Source organism: Uranotaenia lowii, chromosome 2, assembly GCF_029784155.1.
Source record: "Uranotaenia lowii strain MFRU-FL chromosome 2, ASM2978415v1, whole genome shotgun sequence".
Taxonomy (NCBI): Eukaryota; Metazoa; Arthropoda; class Insecta; order Diptera; family Culicidae; genus Uranotaenia; species Uranotaenia lowii.
In genome coordinates, this window is record NC_073692.1 from 152012235 (window position 1) to 152034090 (window position 21856).

General features: G+C 31.0%; 1 protein-coding gene across 3 annotated transcripts in view; it reads left to right on the forward strand.

The window, feature by feature from the left end:
- Nucleotides 1-11640: 11640 nt before the first annotated feature.
- LOC129745261 (nuclear hormone receptor HR78) overlaps nucleotides 11641-21856 on the forward strand; it is a 50902-nt gene continuing 40686 nt past the window's right edge. For all 3 annotated transcript variants that reach the window (XM_055738218.1, XM_055738217.1, XM_055738219.1), the window contains exon 1: nucleotides 11641-11960. The gene's annotated coding sequence lies outside the window, so the exon portion shown is untranslated. The remainder of the gene's footprint in view (nucleotides 11961-21856) is intronic.

Sequence of the window (21856 nt, forward strand, 5' to 3'; positions counted from 1 at the left end):
AAAAGGGGTTATTATCTGTTCACTGTTTTTACGATATTCTCTTGATTGAGCATAGAATTGTAATGAAAATTGACACATGGGAGTTTAACAGAAAAGATAACTGATTTCAGGAGTCAAGTTTTGAATCGTGGTAAAAAAAAGGCCGTCCATGTTAGTTGCTTACTGTTTTCGCGATATTGTCGTGATCATGCATCGGATTGAGATGAAAATGTTCAGATGAGGGTTATAAACTATGAGCAATTGACTCCAGGTAGCATGTTCCGTGTCAAGGGTCGGCGAAAGGGGCGTCTATATTCACTGTTCACTGTTTTCAAGTTCCTGATGTTATTTTACATATAATTTGAAAAAAAAATGGCACAAGGGAGTTGTGAGGAACGTAAAATTGGTTTTAACTATCGAATTTCGGGCCACGGGACAGAAAAAGAGGGTTTCATTGAAAGTTCATTGTTTTGTGCAATAATTTTGTTTGAGGCAGTTAATTGATACCAATTTAAGTGTGAAGGTCAAGCAAAAGAGTCGTGCACATAAACAAATAGGACATGTTTCTGCCATAATGTCTAGATTTTGCAACCGATCGAGAAGAAAACACTCTCACATAAATTTTAATAAAAATCCAATAAACCGTTTAATTTGAATTTCAAGTAATAGTAATAATAGCGACTTTAAACATTGTTGAATTTTTTCCCCAAAATTGTTGAAAGAATGTTTCGAATTCATTTTCTAAACTCATTTTAACGTACCAATGATTTAAAGCGAAACGAAGTTCGTACGGGATCAGCTAGTTTAAAATAAAGTGACACACACCAAAAGGTTATTCTTCTCAAAACATTGTAACAGCTGTGTTAAAATAACGGCAAATCAGTTCAGGTTTGTTTTTATAAACGACGTTCAATTTATTCCGACGTTTCGCTGTTCATTGACACCATCATCAGGGATCAAAGTTGTTATTTCTGACTTGTTTTTTATAACGTATTTTCCAGATTATTTGATGTAGGTTAAATTTCAAGTTTAAAATTTTAAATTTCAAGCACTGCACTGTTGTGTACTTTCAGGCGGTACTATTGCTGAAAAAATCAATTGTCTTTTTTTAAACAATAATGAAGTCTTATGTGAATAAAATAATCTAATGTATCATCGGCCCTTTGAAAAAAAGTTAATATTAAAAACCTTTTTTGTTACGAATAGAATGTCTCGAAATCCCATTTTCACGGAAGGCTTAATGTCAATAATCAATTTTAGTCTAAAACACGTAAGATTTACTTGACCTATTTTGAACCAATTTTAATTTAAAAAAAAACTCTTGAATTATTTGTTTTGAACTGATGTTATGGTCTACAGAAAATAATTTTTTATGGTTCAAATCTAGTCCAAAACCGCCGATAAAATTATTTTTTTTCTGAAAACATGCGTTTTTATCATTGTTATGATCGTTCATTTACAAATATCTACTGCGTTTTATCAGTCATCTAAATCTAGTTCAGATGACTGATAGCAAATTTATTCACTTTCAATATGAAAAACAGAAATTACAAATTAGTGTTGTCCGAGATTAATGTTTTTCCTAGGAAAAATATTTAATTGGAGCATAACTCAAAAACTGTTCTACTGAGATTTTTAAATTTCATTTTCATATTCAGCGTACAATTTTACATCAGAAGTTATCTTGAAAAATCAAAATCAAGCAAAATATAAAAAAAGAAATAGAAGCAAAATAACGAAATTCCTTTAAAAAATGTGAAACCAATGATGCCAAAGAACGATAACTGACTAAACGAGATCTACAGAAAAAATTGCGTGAAAAATATTTTTAAGATTATAAAGCCTTCGTCCGATTTAGGATCAAACCACTGTATCTTTTATACCGTGAATCTGTTTTTTTTGTAAAGACTTAGCAGAATTTACCAAAGTTTCCCATAAAACTCCTTCTTGATGGAAGGCAATGGCACTCAACTTAAAAGCGTATGAAAGTTGCCAAAGCCATGAATAATTTCAAGCAAATTTAATTTGAAATGATGTTAGAGGTTACAACGAAAGTTGTAAAAAATTAGAAAAAAAAAACTATTTTTATTTACATTAAAGCACTCTATATAAATAAGGGTAAGGCTCTTAATCCACATCTACATGTGCAAGTGTATACTAAAGGGTTGTCCACATCGAATTGCATCACTTTGCAAACGTTTCACAAAATCAGCCATTGAGTATTTTCGATTGAAAATTTTCATAAAGAACGCAGAAAGTGTATGGTTTGCATTGTTTTTTTCTGTATTTTGACAGTTGAAAAAATATAGAATCACTGAAAGAGCGACGACGCAAATTCTGAGAGCCTGCTTAAGAAGATTCTAGGTCCAAATGGGTAAATTAATGGTTAATACTCGCATGCGTGTGACTACAGTTTTAAGCTAAATTTCTGTACTTCTATCAGGAAACTACAGAGCGACTTCATGCACAGTAGTAACCGAACTATTTCCTAATGTTTTTTTTAATTTTTTGATGAAATTATACATACCTCATTATAATTTTGACAGCGTTCAAAACGTTTAAATAACATTTAAAAGTGATTTTAGCTATCTGGACCAAATCTAGTCCATGGGAACCGTTTCTCGATTGTCAATTTTTTGCATCAAAAAGCACTCAATTTTTTCAGTTAAAGGTAAGTTTGGAAATCAATAGCAAACAGTAAAGAAACTGAGCTTTCACTTCTAACATGATTGCATTATTTGGTGTTGTATTTTTACCGATGCCAAAATAGGGTCCAATTGAAGTATCAAACAATGATAGGACGACTAGGTGTTGATTTTCCAATAACAGCTGAATCAGGCATCATTAAGGTTTCATTCACCTTAAGGTAAGAAAAAAGAGATCAAATTGTTAGAATGATTTAGTATCTAATTTTTCTGCGACACTTATCAGGGTTATTATCGTGTTTGAGTTTAAATCGAACTGAAAGCAAATTAAGCACAAAATTTTGTGTCATTTTGTCGTAATAAAAGTGGAAAAATATCAAAATTTGGCTGAAAGCATAATGATGCCATTCTTGTCGCTAGAACGAATTTCATAGACTCCCTTCGGGCCCGAAGAAAACCACCCAACGTTCCAGTAAGGGATGTGTTACCTGTGATGGACTCGGACTACATGTTCGAAATATACCTTTATCTAGAAGCTATTGATCTCCGTCTATAATTCTTTTTATTTTCATATATCCCTATCTATTTTCTTTTCTCTTTAAAAAAATGTTCAAAAATTGATCTAGACCTAAGCAAACAATTGTAAAAAATAAAACGAGTTTGGCTCCTTAAAGCCTCAAGGTATGAGCCGTTTCAAATAAAGGAATTACAAAAAAAAATTATAATAACATATTCTGGGCTCATTCCATACCAAAAAGTGGCATCACTGTGCTCTCAAAACTCATTTTGAAACAATGGTTGAACGAGTTATCAATGGGGTTTCAGTGAAAGCAGCCCTTGACATGAATGAGGTTTCCGTATATGTATATGGAAATTGAGCCCCAAATTTTGGCATTGTAAAGCTTAGTTCGTTTAGAAATGGGACACTTTCTTCTGCTGATAGCCCATTTATTAGTAATCCGACATTCAAAATTTTGAAAGCATTTTGCTATCTGTAAAAAGTACTATCCGACCTACTTGTTTTCAAAATTTATAATCAACGTGTTTTTTAATATTTAAGATGGAAGAGAAAAAGAAAAAAAAATGTTTTGCACAGTTTCCTTCAAAATCCATCATAATCAAATTAATAGCTGACAAAACCGTTGAGTTTCAAAGAATAACTGTAACTGAGTGGTAGGAAAGTAAGCAAACACTGTCAAAAATGTCCACAAAGTTCAAATCAAGCATTTGAGTGAAGCACATGATCGGCAACTACGGTTAAGGGTCATTAGAGAAGTCAAGTCTCATATTAGAATTTTCAATTCTGACCGAGCGAAAAACTAGTTGTAGATTGCTGAAATGTCAAAAAAATTCCGATAAGCTGAGAGTACTGCCTAGCTATGAAACATTCAAACCTAACCTAAAACAACAAATTTTTGCTAATTCCAGAGCTCGTAGGCTGTATGTCGGTACCGAGGCTATGAGATTTTCGATGACAAAACTTAAGAAAAACACTATTTCAAACCAACTGCAGCGTTTTAATCCTATAACATGTCTGCTCGTGGTAAGGTCCTTGGCATATTAAAGTATGTATTTGCTAGTTGTATTGTATAAAATATAACGATTTGCCAAGATACTGCGCCAATTTTCAAAATGAAAACTATGGTTTCCGCTATTTTTTAAAGCCATTGTGCCATATTGTGCCATTATTCGAACAAAATGAATTTTATTTTCAAGGCATGATAGAAAAATTAGGTATAACTTTGCCATAAACATCTGCTGTGGCTGCACTTCATTTTTTTATTTAATTTTTTCTGTTCAATTATCGGTTTGTATTTTTTCGGATAGAGAGCTTGAAATTAAACAACTAGATTTTGTTTTAACCGTCTTCTTTATTAATAATTTAAGAAGTAAAAAAATTTGCTTGGTGAAAATAACTTTGTATCGGTATCTCTAACTAAGTCATTTGCGCTAAAAAGTTATTTAAAAAAATTGTTTTTTTTTAAATATGTAGTGTTAAAAATAATTTTTTTTTTCGATATGATGTTTGGGTTTGATAATTGTTAATAAATTTTTTGAGGCATTCAAATACGCAATGCGGTTGCGCTGCGAGGTTAATGTCGGCAGTCTCAAATCGAATCATCGCCCTGACGTTTATATCTTATGCCAATGACATTGAAATAAAATTAAGAACTCATGATCAGAGCCAAGGCTGAAATTTGGGTGTAATTTGGATTTTTTTACGTTTCTAAGCTGTTGTTTTTTTATTTTGATTTGAAAGCCTTATTTTCATTAAGTGTCATATCCACAACATTAATATAAAAAATTTAAAAAAAAATAACATTAGTACAATTTGTTTAGAATCTTTTCATTCAAGGTGTCGAAAAAACTTTGTTTATAAAAAAAAACGAAATCATCATTCTATTGCTACCTCTGTGGTCTTCACGTGTGTTCACACAAGATCCGTTTTTTTTATTTGATCTAGGTACACGTTTTATCATTTCCAATTTCAGTTATTGTAGGCCATCAAAGAAAATATTCTTCAAATATTCCAAACTTATGCACTCCGTCCCTATTTATTCCACAAAGGATACATTTGTTTGTTTTTTAAATGCTGTTTTCCTCATTTGAAATTTATTATTTGTACGATTAATTAACCATCCGTTTATACCCGGGCGCTTTACGAGCATACCCTTTCTTTGGGACAAATAAGCAGGAAGGAATTCTTTTGGTTTCAAAAGAATTGCAAGGAAGCGTTTTCAACCCAAAAAAGGCGGCAGAAAGGCTGAAAATAAAATAAACAAATCCCTGCCAGCAAACAATGAAATAAACAACGAACCTTCGACTCATATGTGACTGCATATTTCGATAGCCTAAATCCTTTCTCTCTGTTTGTTGCGTCAATCCTGGGCAAACATAATTTGTTCAAATGTTTATGCCTTCATGAAGACAGATTTCAATTGGAAAGGAGCCCGAAGCGATATTTTGCTTCTTTGGAAGCATATTCTGGCAGCTGAGCATTTTCCACTCGAGGTGCAGATTAATTTATTTAAGTGGCTCAGAAAAAAAAACAAATTTCTTAACAATACGCATACGCAACTCAACCGACAACCGTTGTTGCCATCGGTTGAACGAATCTGATCCTTCAGCATGTGGTATTTTTCCAATCTTTCCAATCTGGCACATCTTGCTCACATTTCCGCATGAAACTATGTGGATATTGATAGGTGCGTGTGAGGTCGATCTTCGAATTTCCATCATCAAGTGGGAAGATGAAATGCCGAAGCATAGCATAAATATCGTCACTTCCCAAAAATAACTTGACGTGACATGTTTCTGCGGGCTGGAAATTGCTGCAAATAACTGGATGCTACATGCTCCGTTTTAGTCTGGTGCTAAGCGTGTTGTTGCTCTGTCATCACAAGAGTTTTTATGAAAGAACAGAACCAACATTCTACCATGTTTAGATTGATTTATTTCGTTGGCAGTTTTGCTTGCCGAACTTTCTTCTGTTTTGCTGACTGATCGTTATGAAAATGTTCTACTGAATGAAAAAAATCAGTACATTCTTTCACATTTTCTGTCCAAAATGAAAAATGTTTTAAAAATATTTGAATATTGGTATGGGAGTATTTGTGAACATTGGTGTCAAATAAATTTAAAAAAAATATCTTAATTAATTATCTCTAAACTAAAGTAGGTAGATAGAAATTTTGAATATGCTCCAGCGTTTTCAGAAGCTGTGAATCAAACTTTTAATGTCATGCTTTAATATATCAATCAGTCAAACTGAATCGTGTAAGCTAAATTTCAAACTTAATATAACTTTTCTAACAATCAGAACCGAAGTCACATTAGGGAGGGAGGGGGGTGATCAATGGTAGGCAATTTCAACACCCCCCTCCCTAGATCAATGAGGCCATCGCGAAGAAAAAATGAAAGTTTTTCTTAAGCAATTATAAAACCAGCTAAATACTTTTTAAAATCCAATCAAATCGAATCAATCAAACAATATCAACATTCTTTGGAATCTTGGCAATCAGGTTGAACCGAAAAAAAGTAAAATAGCTAATGAATATTATTTTTTTCAGTAATTATAACATGCTTTTGACGGTGCTTGCTACTAAAATTACTCACAGATTTTTCTCCATCAACGACAATATTTTTCACTAAGACAAAAAAAAACTAAAATTACAGAAAAGATCAAAACGACAAAAATGACAAAAATGATAAAAATGAATAAAATTGACTTCTATTTTATCATCATTTTATAATCAAAATTTACAAAATTGAAATAATTGGCAAAATTTAAAAACAAATCAAAATGGACCAAATTGACAAAACAGGCGAATTCGTTGAGTTTGACAAATTAAACATTGGATGACAAAAATGATTAAAGTAACAAAAAAGAAAAAATAGACTTAATCGACAATATAACAAAATTACAAAAAATAATAATATCAAAACAGGTAAAAATTACTAAAATGACAAAATTGTCAAAAATTACCATATTTAAAAATAAGCAAAATTTGCAAAAATTAAAATAACGAAATTCACAAAATTGACAAGATTTACAAGGTTGACAAAAATGGAAAACTCAACATAGTTTACAAAATTGACGAGTTTCTCGATTTTTTCAATTTCTTCGATTTCGTCTGTTATGTCATCGTGATCAATTCCGTCACTTTAGTCAATTTTGTCAATTTTGTCATTTTTGTTAATTTTGTCAATTTTGTAAATTTTGTCAATTTTGTCAATTTTGTCAATTTTGTCAATTTTGTCAATTTTGTCAATTTTGTCAATTTTGTCAATTTTGTCAATTTTGTCAATTTTGTCAATTTTGTCAATTTTGTCAATTTTGTCAATTTTGTCAATTTTGTCAATTTTGTCAATTTTGTCAATTTTGTCAATTTTGTCAATTTTGTCAATTTTGTCAATTTTGTCAATTTTGTCAATTTTGTCAATTTTGTCAATTTTGTCAATTTTGTCAATTTTGTCAATTTTGTCAATTTTGTCAATTTTGTCAATTTTTTCAATTTTGTCAATTTTGTCAATTTTGTCAATGTTGTCAATTTTATCAATTTTGTCAATTTTGTCAATTTTGTCAATTTTGTCAATTTTGTCAATTTTGTCAATTTTATCAATTATATCAATTTTATCAATTTTGTCAATTTTGTCAATTTTGTCAATTTGTCAATTTGTCAATTTGTCAATTTTGTCAATTTTAATATTTAATCATTTTTTTTTTAATTTAGCAATAAGGTCAATTTTATCAAATTTTAATTTTTTTTTTATTTTGTTAATTTTGTTGATTTTTTTAGTTTTGTTAATTTTGTTAATTTTGTTAATTTTGTTAATTTTGTTAATTTTGTTAATTTTGTTAATTTTGTTAATTTTGTTAATTTTGTTAATTTTGTTAATTTTGTTAATTTTGTTAATTTTGTTAATTTTGTTTATTTTGTTAATTTAGTTAATTTTGTTAATTTTGATAATTTTGTTAATTTTTTTAATTTTGTTAATCTTGTCAATTCATTTTGTTGATTTTTTCAATATGGTTTATTTTGTTAATTTTGTTAATTTTGTTAAATTTGTTAATTTTGTTAATTTTAATAATTTTGTTAATTTTGTTAATTTTGTTAATTTTGTTAATTTTGTTAATTTTGTTAATTTTGTTAATTTTGTTAATTTTGTTAATTTTGTTAATTTTGTTAATTTTGTTAATTTTGTTTATTTTGTTAATTTTGTTAATATTGTTAATTTTGTTAATTTTGTTAATTTTGTTAATTTTGTTAATTTTGTTAATTTTGTTAATTTTGTTAATTTTGTTAATTTTGTTAATTTAGTTAATTTTGATAATTTTGTTAATTTTGTTAATTTTGTTAATTTTGTTCAATTTGTTAATTTTGTTCATTTTGTTAATTGTGTAAATTTTGTTAATTTTGTAAATTTTGTTAATTTTGTAAATTTTGTAAATTTTGTAAATTTTGTTAATTTTGTTAATTTTGTTAATTTTGTTTATTTTGTTTATTTTGTTAATTTTGTTAATTTTGTTAATTTTGTTAATTTTGTTAATTTTGTTAATTTTGTTAATTTTGGTAATTTTGTTTATTTGTTAATTTTGTCAATTTTGATAATTTCGTTAATTTTGTTAATTTGTTATTTTTTTTATTTTGTTAATATTGTTAATTTTGTTAAAACTATAAATTTTGTTTATCTTGTAATTTTTGTTAATCTTCTTAATATTACGTATTTTGTTTTTTTTTTTGTTAATTTTGTTAGTTTTGTTTATTTTGTTAATTTTGTTAATTTTGTTAATTTTGTTAATCTTGTCAATTGATTTTGTTAATTTTGTTAATTTTGTCAATATGGTTTATTTTGTTTATTTTGTTAATTTTGTTGAATTTGATAATTTTGTTTATTTTGTTAATTTTGTTAATTTAAATTATTTTATTAATTTTGTCAATTTTTCAATTTTGTAAATTTTGTTAATTTTGCTAATTTTATTATTTTTGTTAATTTTGGTTATTTTGTTAATTTTGTTAATTCTTTAATTTTGTTAATTTTGCTTATCTTTTTAATTCTGTTAATTTTGTTAATTTTGTAAATTTTTGTTAATTTTGTTAATTTCATTTATTTTGTTGATTTCGTTGATTTTGTGAATTTTGTCAATTTTTTATTTTGTTAATTTTGTTTATTTGTTAGTTTTGTTGCTTATTTGATTAATTTTGTTAGTATTGTTAATTTTGTTGATTTTGTTCATTTTATTTGTTTTGTTAGTTTTGTTAGTTTTGTTTATTCTGTTCATTTTGTTAATTTTGTAAATTTTTTCAATTTTGTTAATTTTGTAAATTTTGTCAATAATGTTTATTTTGTGAATTTTGTTTATTTTGTTTATTTTGTTTATTTTGTTAATTTTGTATAATTCGTTTGTTTTGTTAATTTTGTTTATTTTGTCAAATTTGCAATTTTTTTTAAATAATTTTTACAGTTTTTGTCAAACTTTGTTCATTTTGTGAATTTCGTAAGTTATCAATGTTAATTTATTTTATTTAGTCAATTTGTCTTTATGCTTGTTTTGACATTTTCGTTATCTTGATCAATAATAAATTTCGTCAGTTTTTGCTAATTTTTTTCAATGTTCTTATTTTTTAAAGTTTTGCCAGATTTCTTTATTTAAACAAAAAAATCTGCATTGCTACCTGCAAAAGTGTTTGAATTGAATTTTTTTTTAAATTTATTTTGATTATACCTGTTGACAAAATTTACAAAAATTACAAAATATCAAATTTGAGAATACTTACAAAAATGACAACCATGGAAAAATTACAATTGAAAATATGGACAAAAATTGTCAAAATTTACAAAATCAATAGTTAATTCGACCTATAATTGGGCTCTACAGTACCGCATTGTATTTCACGGTTGTAATTTTACGCAGTAATTTTTTAAGTATCCTTGTTCTCTTCACTTTGGAAGTAACCCAGAGCAAACGTTGAATTGTATGAAACACATTGTTGGGCACCTTTTTCAAATTGTATATATTCTTTATATTCATATATATATTTTTTTAACGTTACCATCATGGGTTTACTGCGTTCGAAATTCTGTAATTTTAACACTAGGGAACAGCGTTTTGGTACCTATGTTTTAATAACTGTTTTAGAAAGATGTTGGCGTCCTGAACTCGAATCATTTGGCAGATTTTGTCTATCAGCTCTTGTTTTAGTGATAAGGCTTGTTTAAATTTTTAAATTGATGGTCTAAAATCGATCATGGATAACTGAACCAACAAACCTATGTTAAAAACAAAAACTTATTTAGGAACTTTTTATAATCCTCCATTAAATTATGGTTTCAGATTTCGTAAATATATTATTGATTCAGAGATATATAGCTTAAAAAAATCAATTTGCATAATTTTTGAAAATTTAACTATTTCTTACACCGCTTACGAAAGTCTTCGAGAAACTGATATTAAATATTTTAACTCATTTAAGAACTTTGTTTAGGACTGCAAAACGATTCCACTTATGGTAGAAGAAACATCTTAGATTAAATTTGGGTTAAAACTTCATAAAAATTTAGTCAAAATTGGCGTTTTCAGCAAAAATTGGGAAAAATAAAAAATATGAGAAAATTTCTAAAACTTTTTTTCACAGAAGTCAAAATTACTCACGATTTTGAATTTCACCAGAATTCTAAATCTACTATGACAGTCAAAGAACTGCGGGCCCACTATAATTATTCTCAATTGTAAGTCGTCTCTGAGCACTAGCTATTTCCAGCATTTTCCAGCACAAGCAGCATTTTCAATTCACTATCACTTTTCGTGTTCCATGTTGATGTAAAGAATTTTGAAATATTATGAAAGTAAGAAAAACATTAAAAGTAACATAAAACAGTTTTATTATTTTTTTTTTTTCAAAGTATTTTCCAAGCTTCGTCAACAATAGCGATCTTATAGAATTGAAACTTGTTTCTTAACGCAAAACTTGATTTCTTCGTCTCTTGATTAAGGAAGTTATGATATTTTTCTCAAAGTTTTCAAAGTTTTTTATTTTAAAATTTGAGTAGAAGCTTTTGTGCTTTAGACTTTCATACCTCAATCCGTTATTTTTCATTCATTTTTCTTTATAATAAATTAAAATTTCACTGCTTCGCTTTAAAAAAAAAACAGCCATTTCAAAGTGTACTTCAAATTTGAAACATTTTCAGTGTCCCTCAACTCCAAACTAGTTTCCTTCCCCTCTGTTCAATGTTGTTCATCAGATATTCGTTCATTTCTCTGCCAGCTGAAATTTCATTCATGCTTGTTCCTATCACCAGTTGAATGGTCGATCAGCGTTCACTGTTGTCGTATGACAGAACCACAATCGGATTCATTCACCGGTCTTCTGTCTGCTCACAGATATAGATTCTCTCAACAGTTCATTCAAACAAACTAGCCCTCGCAAGAGAGAGCAACAACACCAGCCAGCAAGCCAGCCCATTGCCCCTGCACTTCGACTTCTTTCAAATGCCAGGTGATTCAGAGACGTAGCTCATTCATATGCCTCAGCCAGCCAGCAGAGTTGGTCTCGTCTGGCTGAGTCGTCGTCACTCTCGGAATAACCTGTAGCACGGTCGAGTCGCGTTTTTAGTAGCTTAGTTAGGTTTTAGTTTTGGTGTGGAATTTTCGGTTCGGTTTTTAATTGAAATTATTGTAGTTTTGAATGCTCGATTTGCGTCTTTCAAGCATGTCGCATTCGGTGTGGTGAAAACATTGATCTGGTTTGTGAGGTGAAAGCGAAGATTTTCGATCAAGATTTACAACTTGACTTTTGGATCACACAAGTGTAGCGGAATCTTGGAAAAAAGGTACGAGCACACATTCTACTTCCTACAAGATGGGGGGAACCTCTCGCTGTGTTCTTATTCCTCTTCCTCACAATTTGGAGCAGTTCTGCTGGCGCTGATCTTGGGGCGAGTTGTGATGTGTTGGTGTTTACGGCACGCGGTGACGTTTGAGAAGAAGGGAAGGGGCGGGTTGACATTTAGATGGTCTCGCTCCACGATAGGTCGTGTGTGGATTCCTCGGGTTATTCTCACTCCCATAAGTTAGAACAACTACAGTTATACTAGGATTCTGGATTAATGTCACCCGAGTTGTTTCGGTACACAAAGTGTGAAAAGATTACACGTAGTGCTCTAGGCTGGTTGAAGTAAGAAGAAGCAGATGACTTAGTACATTTCTTGAAAATCTTGAAGTTCTAGTACAAAATATTGAACAAAATAGTATGACAAAATTGTAGAGAATATTGATGGTTAGAGTTTAAATAATGTAAAATTAAATAAGATCTGTTAATATTAATGTTTATAATGTTCATAATAATTGATATAAGAATAGCTAAAATTGAATTAATTTGAATGTAGAATTTCAGTTGTTGAAATATGGAGTGCTTCCTTGAAGAGAGGAACGCTATAGAATTGAAATTTGACACAGAGTTGGAGAACGCAAAAGAGAGCAGCAAGCTTGCTCTTGCTGGTGGATGTGTATGAGAGAAATGTCTCGTTGAAAATTTTGGAGAGTTTTCTGATCGGCCTAGAACGAGGCCACGCGGTTAGGCGTCAGATTGTAAAGAGTTGTAAACGAGTACAGTTGTGTTTTTGTTTTAGTTTGAAAAAAATATCGATAGGTCACGACAAAAATGATATTCTTTTTTCATGTGGTGATTATGCAAGGCTCAGTTAAGATGGAATAAGAAATCCCTTCGGATCTTTGCATCATAAAAATGATCAATAACTAAGGTAGCTGAATTTGTTGCAAGCAGGTATTTTATAATACAAGGTTCTTAAAAATTATGCTGACGCGGATTGAAGCTTCTGCTACCAGAAAATTGAAAAAACTGGTTGAGACTTCTGCTAGTCGGAAATGATGAAAGTTGACTGAGACTTCTGCTAGTTGAAAGGATGGAAACAGATTGAGACTTTTGCTTATTGAAAATGATAGAAATGAATTGAGACTGCTGTGGTTTGAAAGTTTTGCCAATATCAATAAATTTATGCTGACGTGGATTGAGACTTCTGCTAACTGAAAATAATGGAAACTAATTGAGACTAATTGAGATGATTGGATTGGAAAGCTATACAGATTCCATAAAAGTTATGCTAACTCGGATGGCGACTTTCTTTATAAAAAAACTATGGAAACTGATTATAACTTATGCTTTCTGAAAATGATGAAAGCTGATTGAGACTTCTGCTAGTTGATAATGACGGGAGTTGTTCTGCTAAATGAAATCGACGAAGTTGATTCGATCTGTTGCAGGTTGAAAGCAATGCAAATTTCATCAAAATTATTGATTGATTGAAATTATTACGCGGATTGAGACTTCTGATATCCGAAAGTGATGGAGGCTGATTGGAACTTCTATTTCCTGAAAATTATGAAAGCTTATTGAGAGTTCTGCTATCTGGAACGATGGAAACAGATTGAGACTTCTGCTTATTGAAAATAGTGGAAGTGAATTGAGACTTCTGCTATATGATAATTATGAAAGCTGATTGAGCTTTCTGCTAGTTGAAAATTATGCTTCAATTTGAAAGCTATACAGATCTGATAAAAGTAATAGTTACTCGGATAGCGACTTTATTTATCTAAAAATGATGGAAACTGATCAAAACTTATGCTTTTTGAAATTATAAAAGCTAATTGAGACTTCTGCTAGTTGTAAACGATGAAAATGAAATGATGCTGCTGTGATTTGAAAATTATGCGAATTTCATCTAAATTATGCTGACGCAGAATGAGACTTCTGCTATCTGAAAATGATGGAAATGATTCAGACTAATACTAGGCAGACTTTTTCAAAATAATTCTGAAGCAGATTGAGACTTATTCTATACGAAAATGATGAAAATGGATACCGATTTTTGCTTTTTTAAAATGATGAAAATTGACTGAGACTTCTCAACAAGAAAATAATGGAAATGAACTGAGACTGCTACAGTATGAATTAATGCAAATTATATCAAATTTTGCAGACGCGGATTGAGACTTCTGTTATCTGAAAATGATGAAAACTTATTGAGACTTGAGTTGTCTGAAAACTTGGAAAGCAGATTGAGACTTTCGCTTCCAACTGGTGGATTATAAAAATGATCAATAACTATGGTAACTGAATTTGTTGCAAGCAGGTATTTTAAAATGTAAGTTTCATCAAAATTATCATGACGCAGATTGAGGCTTCTACTATCTGAAAATTTAAGAAACTGGTTTAGACTTCCACTAGTCTGAAATGATGGAAGTTGATTGAAACTTCTGTTAGTTGGAAATTATGGAAATGATGCAAAACTGCAAAACTATGCTGACGCCGATTATGATTTCTGTTATCTGCAAACAATAGAAACTGGTTAAGACTTCTGCAAGAAGAAAATGACGGGTGTTGATTGAAACTGCTGCTAGATGAAATTCATGAAGATGATTCGATTCTGCTGCAGGTTAAAAGTGATATAATTTTTTTCAAAATTATACTGACGCAGATTGAGACTTCTGCTATCCGAAAGTAATAAAGGTCGATTGAAACTTCTAATTTCTCAAAATTATGAAAGCTGTAAGAGATTTCTGCTATCTAGAAATTATGGAAACAGATTGAGGCTTCTGCTTATTGAAAATGATGGAAATGGATTAAGATTGCTGCGGCTTGAAAGTTATTCAAATGTTATCAAACGTGGATTACGTGGAATGAGACTTTTGCTTCCTGAAAATAGTGGAAACTATTTGAGACTTCTGCTATTAGGAAATTACGGAAGCTGATTTCAATTTCTACTGGTTGAAATTGATGGAAATGAATTAAAACTGCGGTAATTAGATTTTTTTTTCGGCACATTTTTTCAAAGCTATGCTAACTCGGATGGCAACTTTTTTTTATCTAAAATAATGAAAACTGATTTAAACATCTGCACTCTGGAAATGATGAAAGCTGACTTTTGCTTCTTGAAAATGATGGAAGATGACTTCTCCAAAAAAAAGTAGGGAAATGAATTGAGACAACATCAATCAACGGAAACTGATTGAGACATTTTCTATCAGAAAATTGTGGAAGCTGATCGAGACTTCGACTAGTTGGAAACGATGGAAATGTATTGAAACTGCTGTTATTTGGATTTTATGCAAATTTCATCAAAATTATGCTTACGTGGATCGATCTTAAAAGATTAGAAATTGTAAGAGACTTTCGTTATCTGAAAATGATGATATCTGATACAAACTTGTTGGAAATGACAGAAATGTAATGAAACAGCTTTCATTTGAAAGTCAAACAAAGTCATCAAAATTATGCTGGCGCAGATTGATACTTGAAACAAATGAAAAGGATAGAGGCAGATGGAGACTTCTGCTAGTTGAAAATGATGGAATTTTTTTTTTAATGTCTTTATTATAGAGAGTTTCAGCTTTTAGCTGGTTCATCTCTATATGATGGAAATTAAATAAGGTGTGATAATTTAAAAATTATTCGAAATTTCATCAAAATTATGCTGACGCGTATTGAGACTTCTGCTATCTGAAAATGATGGAAATGAATTCAGACTACTGCAGCTTGAAAGCTAGGTAGACTTCATCAAAATAACGCTGACAAAAATTGAGACTCCTGCTAATCGAATTGATGAAAACGATGAAAGTTGACTTGTCCAAAAAGAAAATTATGGAAATTAATTGAGACTGCATCAATTTGAATTTTTTGTAAATTATATCAAATACTGCTGACGCGGATTGAAACTTCTGTTATCTGAAAATAATGGAAGCTTATTGAGAATTGAGCTGTCTGAAAATTTGGAAAGCAGATTGAGACTTCCGCATGTTGAAAATAATGGAAACGAGTTGAGGCTGCTACAAATTTTCTCAAAATAATGCTGACGCGGATAGAAACTTCTGCTATCTGAAAATAACGGAAACTGATTAAAATATCTGCTACTAGAAAATTATGGAAGCTGATTTAGACTTCGACTAGTTGGAGTCAATGGAAATGAATTGAAACTGCTGGAATTTGAATTTTATTCAAATCTCATCCAAATGATGCTGACGTGGATCAATCTAAAAAGATTTGAAATTGTAAGAGACTTTGGTTATCTGAAAATAATGAAATCTGATATTGACTTGTTGGAAATGGCGGAAATGTAATAAGGCAGCTGTTATTTGAAAGTTATGCAAATGTCATCAAAATTATGCTGATGCGGATTAAGATTAATGAAAAGGAGAAATGAAAAGGATAGAGGCAGATATAGATTTCTGCTTCATAGATGAAAATGTGTTAACTCATTTCAATTGAGACTGCTGCAATTTGAATGTTTTGGAGGCAGATGGAATACTAAATACCGTAAAATGGGGTAACTTTGATAACCGGGGTAAATTTGACCAACAATAAATTTTTGCACATTATCATCAATAACTCAGTCTTTATTTGGAATATTTGAAAACTGTTTTCTATGCTTGAAAGCCTATTAATTGAGTATTAAATAGGCGAAACTTAATTAAAATTAAAAAAAATTCTGTTAGAAAAAATGTCATTTCTAAATCATAAAATATCTTTTTTCCAAGCCTCGCAAACAAACAGCTCTCCTGATGAAACCAAAAGCATTTTGAAGCAAACGGGTTGTTGAATGTGCAAGAACTACTTTTTTCTTAGTATATGTATAATAGACTGCCCCAAATGACCCGACTTTTGAAAAAGTTATACGCTGCAGGCTAAAATTGATCCTGGGCATAGTACAAGATCTCATGCCAAATTTGGGCCAGATCGGACCACGGAAAGGGGTCGCTCAACGAGCCTGAAGTTTGTATGGGATTTTGAGACATTTTGTTCGAGAGGAACATGAAAAACCAGTTTTTCGTCAATTACTTTTTTCTCCTTCGACCGATTTCTTTCAAAACCGGGTTTTCTTGAAGCCTAAACTCTGACAAATATTTCATCAGAAGGTTGCATTTCAATTAAAGTTAAGATGAAAAAGTTATTAAGCTTCAAAAATTGGCTAACTTTTTTAAAGGTGACATTCATCACTGTTTTAATGAGGCGACTAAATGTCCGACCAGGACACTCAATGTGAAATGCATGCCGTTTCGTCAAATAATGTCCGATTTTAACCATTGTTGTTGCGCTCGATTGCAGTTTTTAATGTTTTTCTAATATTTGAGTTTGGATGATATTCACTTGATAGTTCGGAAAGAAGTAAGGGCGGAAAAATGCTTGACAATTTAAAAAAAATTGCATAACCACAGGGGCTTAGGAACATGACTGGACGGTTTGTGATGCCAATAAAAAGAATCACCTTCATTCTCTATCAAAAGAAAGCTATAGCTACTATAATAAAAACGTAAAAAAATGTAAAAGGACCTTTTTTCGAAATATTATCTTTTTATTGGCATTATAAAGCGTTGGTCCATGTGTTTTTCGATCTAAAAAAATGTTGGGTCTGAGAGTAACAACCATTCTGAATAGATTTTTTGAGAAAAAAAATGATCCTGAGTTAGGTAGAAAAGATGAAACATAAATCCCGCCCAAAGGCGGAAATATGTACAAAAGACTGCCCAAAATTTGTATGGGAAATTTAAAACCTGTGAAATGTTATGTGCTGCAGGCTAAAATTGATTCAAGTCCTAGTACAAGATCTCATGCCAAATTTGGGCCAGATCGGATCACGGGAAGGGGCGCTCAACGAGCCTGAAGTTTGTATGGGATTTTGAGACATTTTGCTCGGAAGAAACATGGAAACCCAGTTATTCATCAAATACTTTGGTCGCTGTAATAATATTTAATGAATACCACCGTAAAAGGTTTAGCCCATTTTTGAAGCCTAATAACTATTTTTATCTTAATTCTCATCGAAATCCAGTTTCTGATGAAATATTTTTCATAATTTAAGCTTTTAGAAAAATTGTTTTTGAAAGAAATCGGCAGGCAGGAACCAAAGCTATTTATAAAAAACTGTTTTATTGGCATCACAAACCGTTATGTTCCTAAGCCCCTGTGGTTATGCAATTTTTTTTGTTGTCAAGCATTTTTCCGCCCTTATTTTATTCCGAACTATCAAGTGAAAATCATCCAAACTCAAATGTTAGAAAAACATTAAAAATTGCAATCGAGCGCAACAACAATGGTTAAAATCGGTCATTATTTGACGGAACGGCATGCATTTCACATTGGGTGTCCTGGTCGGACATTTAGTCGCCTCATTAAAACAGTGATGAATGTCACCCTTAAAAAAGTTAACCAATTTTTGAAGCTTAATAACTTTTTTATCTTAGCTTTAATTGAAATAAAACCTTGGGATGAAATATTTGTCATAATTTAGGCTTTAAGAAAACCTGGTTTTGAAAGAAATCGGTCGAAGGAGAAAAAAGTAATTGACGAAAAACTGGTTTTTCATGTTCCTCTCGAACAAAATGTCTCAAAATCCCATACAAGCTTCAGGCTCGTTGAGCGATCCCTTCCCGTGGTCCGATCTGGCCCAAATTTGGCATGAGATCTTGTACTAGGCCCAGGATCAATTTTAGCCTGCAGCGTATAACATTTCACGGTTTTTAAATTTCCCATACAAATTTGGGGCAGTCTAATGTATAACTATACTGCTATTTTTTAGTTATTTAGTGAAAAAAGTTTGATATTTAAAAATCAAGGACATTTTCCAAGAGTAAGCCCGTATTGGACAAATGGATTGGATTGGAACCCTATCAAATGGTTAACTTTGAAGAAAAAATGAAAATGGAAATATTGGGAGGGCCTACAAGAATGAGTGGAAGTAAAATTTTATTTGTATTTTGTAGCTCAAACTATTTAGCAATTAATTTAATTTTTGCTCCTTAATGTACGCACTATAATAGTTCTTTTTTCGATTATAAATGTTTTTTAATGAAATCGTTAAAAAGTAAGGTGAAATTTATAAACAAGCATTTCTAAATATTATGAAGGTGTTTTGTTTCATTTATGATCAAGAAAACTCATAGAAACCTTCGAAAATAGAGGCTGACCAATGTTTCCCCAAACATCAGATTCAAAACGGAGACGAAATCGATTTTTAAATCAAATTTAAGTAGTCTAATAAATTTCTGCAATCATGTTTTACGTTCATAGGAGTCCAGTACTGGTTTTAAAAATATGAAACATGCCACATTCGCTTTTGTATATGTGTATGTATGTATGTATGAAAACCCACCAGTGGCTGATAGGTCTTTCGACCCGAGGCGGTACGGGAAGTCTCGATCGCATATTCAAATATTGTTCAAGCTTAACTCATAAACAATATTTGCAGCACAACCAAGGGGTCCGTTACCACTGGCTTGGGACAGGTTTGACTCATCTCACTCCCTTCCAACTGTTCGAAACAAATGAAGAATTCTGAAAAGGTTCCAAAGTAACCTACTCATTATTCTAAATTGGTCGAGATACTCCGGCTGGCTTGAACCCACAATCCATTGTATATCAGTCTTCCGATCGTTTGATGTCCTGTCCATCCCCCCACTAAACCCCATATAGAGTTAAGCTATTTTGAACATATGAAAAAAATAATAACACTTTTTACATCTTACCTCTTTTTCATTTGAAAAGGATACTTGTCTTCAAATTTTCCGGAAAGATTTGAAAGGCATGAACGGGCTAACCTGGATATATGTAAAAAATCTGGAATAACGATACTGAAAAAATAAAGTTATTAACATTGAAAAATACACGGATATACCTAAGATGTTTACTGAAATCCAGAAGGTTTTGGTGGATGTGTAGCATTTTCAATTTTACTTTTGAATATTTTATAAATTTTCCAAAATTATTTGATAAATTTGAAAAGTCTGTTATTGTAGAAATTTAAAAAATAAATATTTGGCCTATTCGGTGAGCCGAATATTCGGCCTAAAGGTTACAGAAACCATTAAACAAAATAGGATAGAAACATTTTTTTTAACATGTTTTTCATATTATTTTGAAAAACATTTCAATCAATGCAAATGTTAACAACTTAACCAAAAATATTAAAATGTATGGGTTGATTTTGGAATTTTTTCAATATTTACGATTTGTTTCATTGTGTAGAAAAAAAATTGTTTATATTGAATGGAATTGTTTTAAGAAGCGAACAAAACATTTTGATTTTTTGTAAAAAATGTTAAGGAAATACAAGTTGTAATTACAAAATATCACTTTTAAAGGTGCACATAAAATTGACATCTCTAGAAAATGATTCATAATAATTCCAAAACATGCCACATTCGCTTTTACAGAAAAAATAATCGAAAAATATTGAAAAAAATGATCAATATTACCCCGGATTACGGTATTTGAAAATGCTGAAAGCAGACTAGAAGAATAGAGAAATAGAAAGCGATTTGAAGCTTCTGTTTTTCGAAAATGATATTACAGAGGATTGAATCTTCTGTTTTTTGAAACCAATGAAAGTGTATTGAGACTTCTACTGATTATAAAAGTTGTAACAGCGAACTGATGCTGCCGCTTGTCGAAAAGAATAAAATCGGATTGAGGCTTCTGATCATAGATGTCAAAACTCCTCAGATCGGCTTGTCCAGTGAAAGAGAGGGCAAATTTTTTCATCTGCTCCTCCAAAGCTGTGCGGGGAGAAATAAATCGCACTGCAATCAAGTGTGAGATTGTCAACACATAAAAGTGAGCGATAGCATTCACATCTACTGATGAAGAGAATTACCTTCTCCGGATAAATCTATTGCTCATTGTGTTGAGGAGAAATCTGAGAGCTAACACAATTTTATCTTGGTACGTTCTGGCACCTGTCCTGTTTTTTTCAAGATTTGTAAAGATTTTTTAAAAATCCCTTGTTTTTCAAAAACTCTCGAAATGTCCTGATTCTTGAAAAAAATTTAAATTGTTACTGAATTTGAAGTTAAATGATGAGAACGTCAGACGAATCTTTTTCGAAATAAACTGCAAGCCAGCTAAGAAGTTGATCTCTTCTGTTGCATAAATGAAGGCGTCTACAGCACCGTTATTTCGCCTTCATTTCTGCAATTTAAGAAGAGCTGCATTTTATTTCAACCAATCTACTGGTGTCTTGAAAAATCTTGTTTTTTCTACGCGGTGTCTTTTTTGACAAAACTGCCTGGCAACGCAACAGCAGGGAAGAAATTATTTTTATTTTTTGGGACTTTGTGTGGTGGGATTCAAAAAAAAATTCTTCCTAGTTTACTCTAAGGTGTATGACTGAAACACTAGGGCGCTCTTGGCTAGAATTCTCGTTCTTCCACTCAGATGCGAAAGCTCTCACACTTGCCACTTGCAACATGACACTTCTGCTGGTTGGAAGTTAAAATGAGTATTAAGTCTTCGGCATGTTGTTCGGCATGGAACTGATAAAACAACAGGATGAAACTTCTAGTAATCATCAATTATGTAACAGCAGATTAAAATATCTTCTGCTCCAAAATGCCCTGATCGGATTGCAACTTCTAGTCGAAAAAGTTGAAGACGGATTCACACTTATGTTGGTTTGGCTAGGCTAAAAAATATGAAAGAGGATTGATACTTCTGCGAAATACAAATGATTGAAGAATATTGTGTATTGGCTTGAAACTCCTTCTAGTTTGAAATATGTAAGGAATTGAAAGACTACTGCAAGTTAAAAATTACAATACTGGTAGAGTTTTCTGCAGGTTGAAAATCATTATTCAAAGAAATGGACACCTACAGTTGATTGAGACTTCTGGAAGTCAAAAATTCTTGAATTGTATTGAATCCTCTGCAGTCGCCTGATGC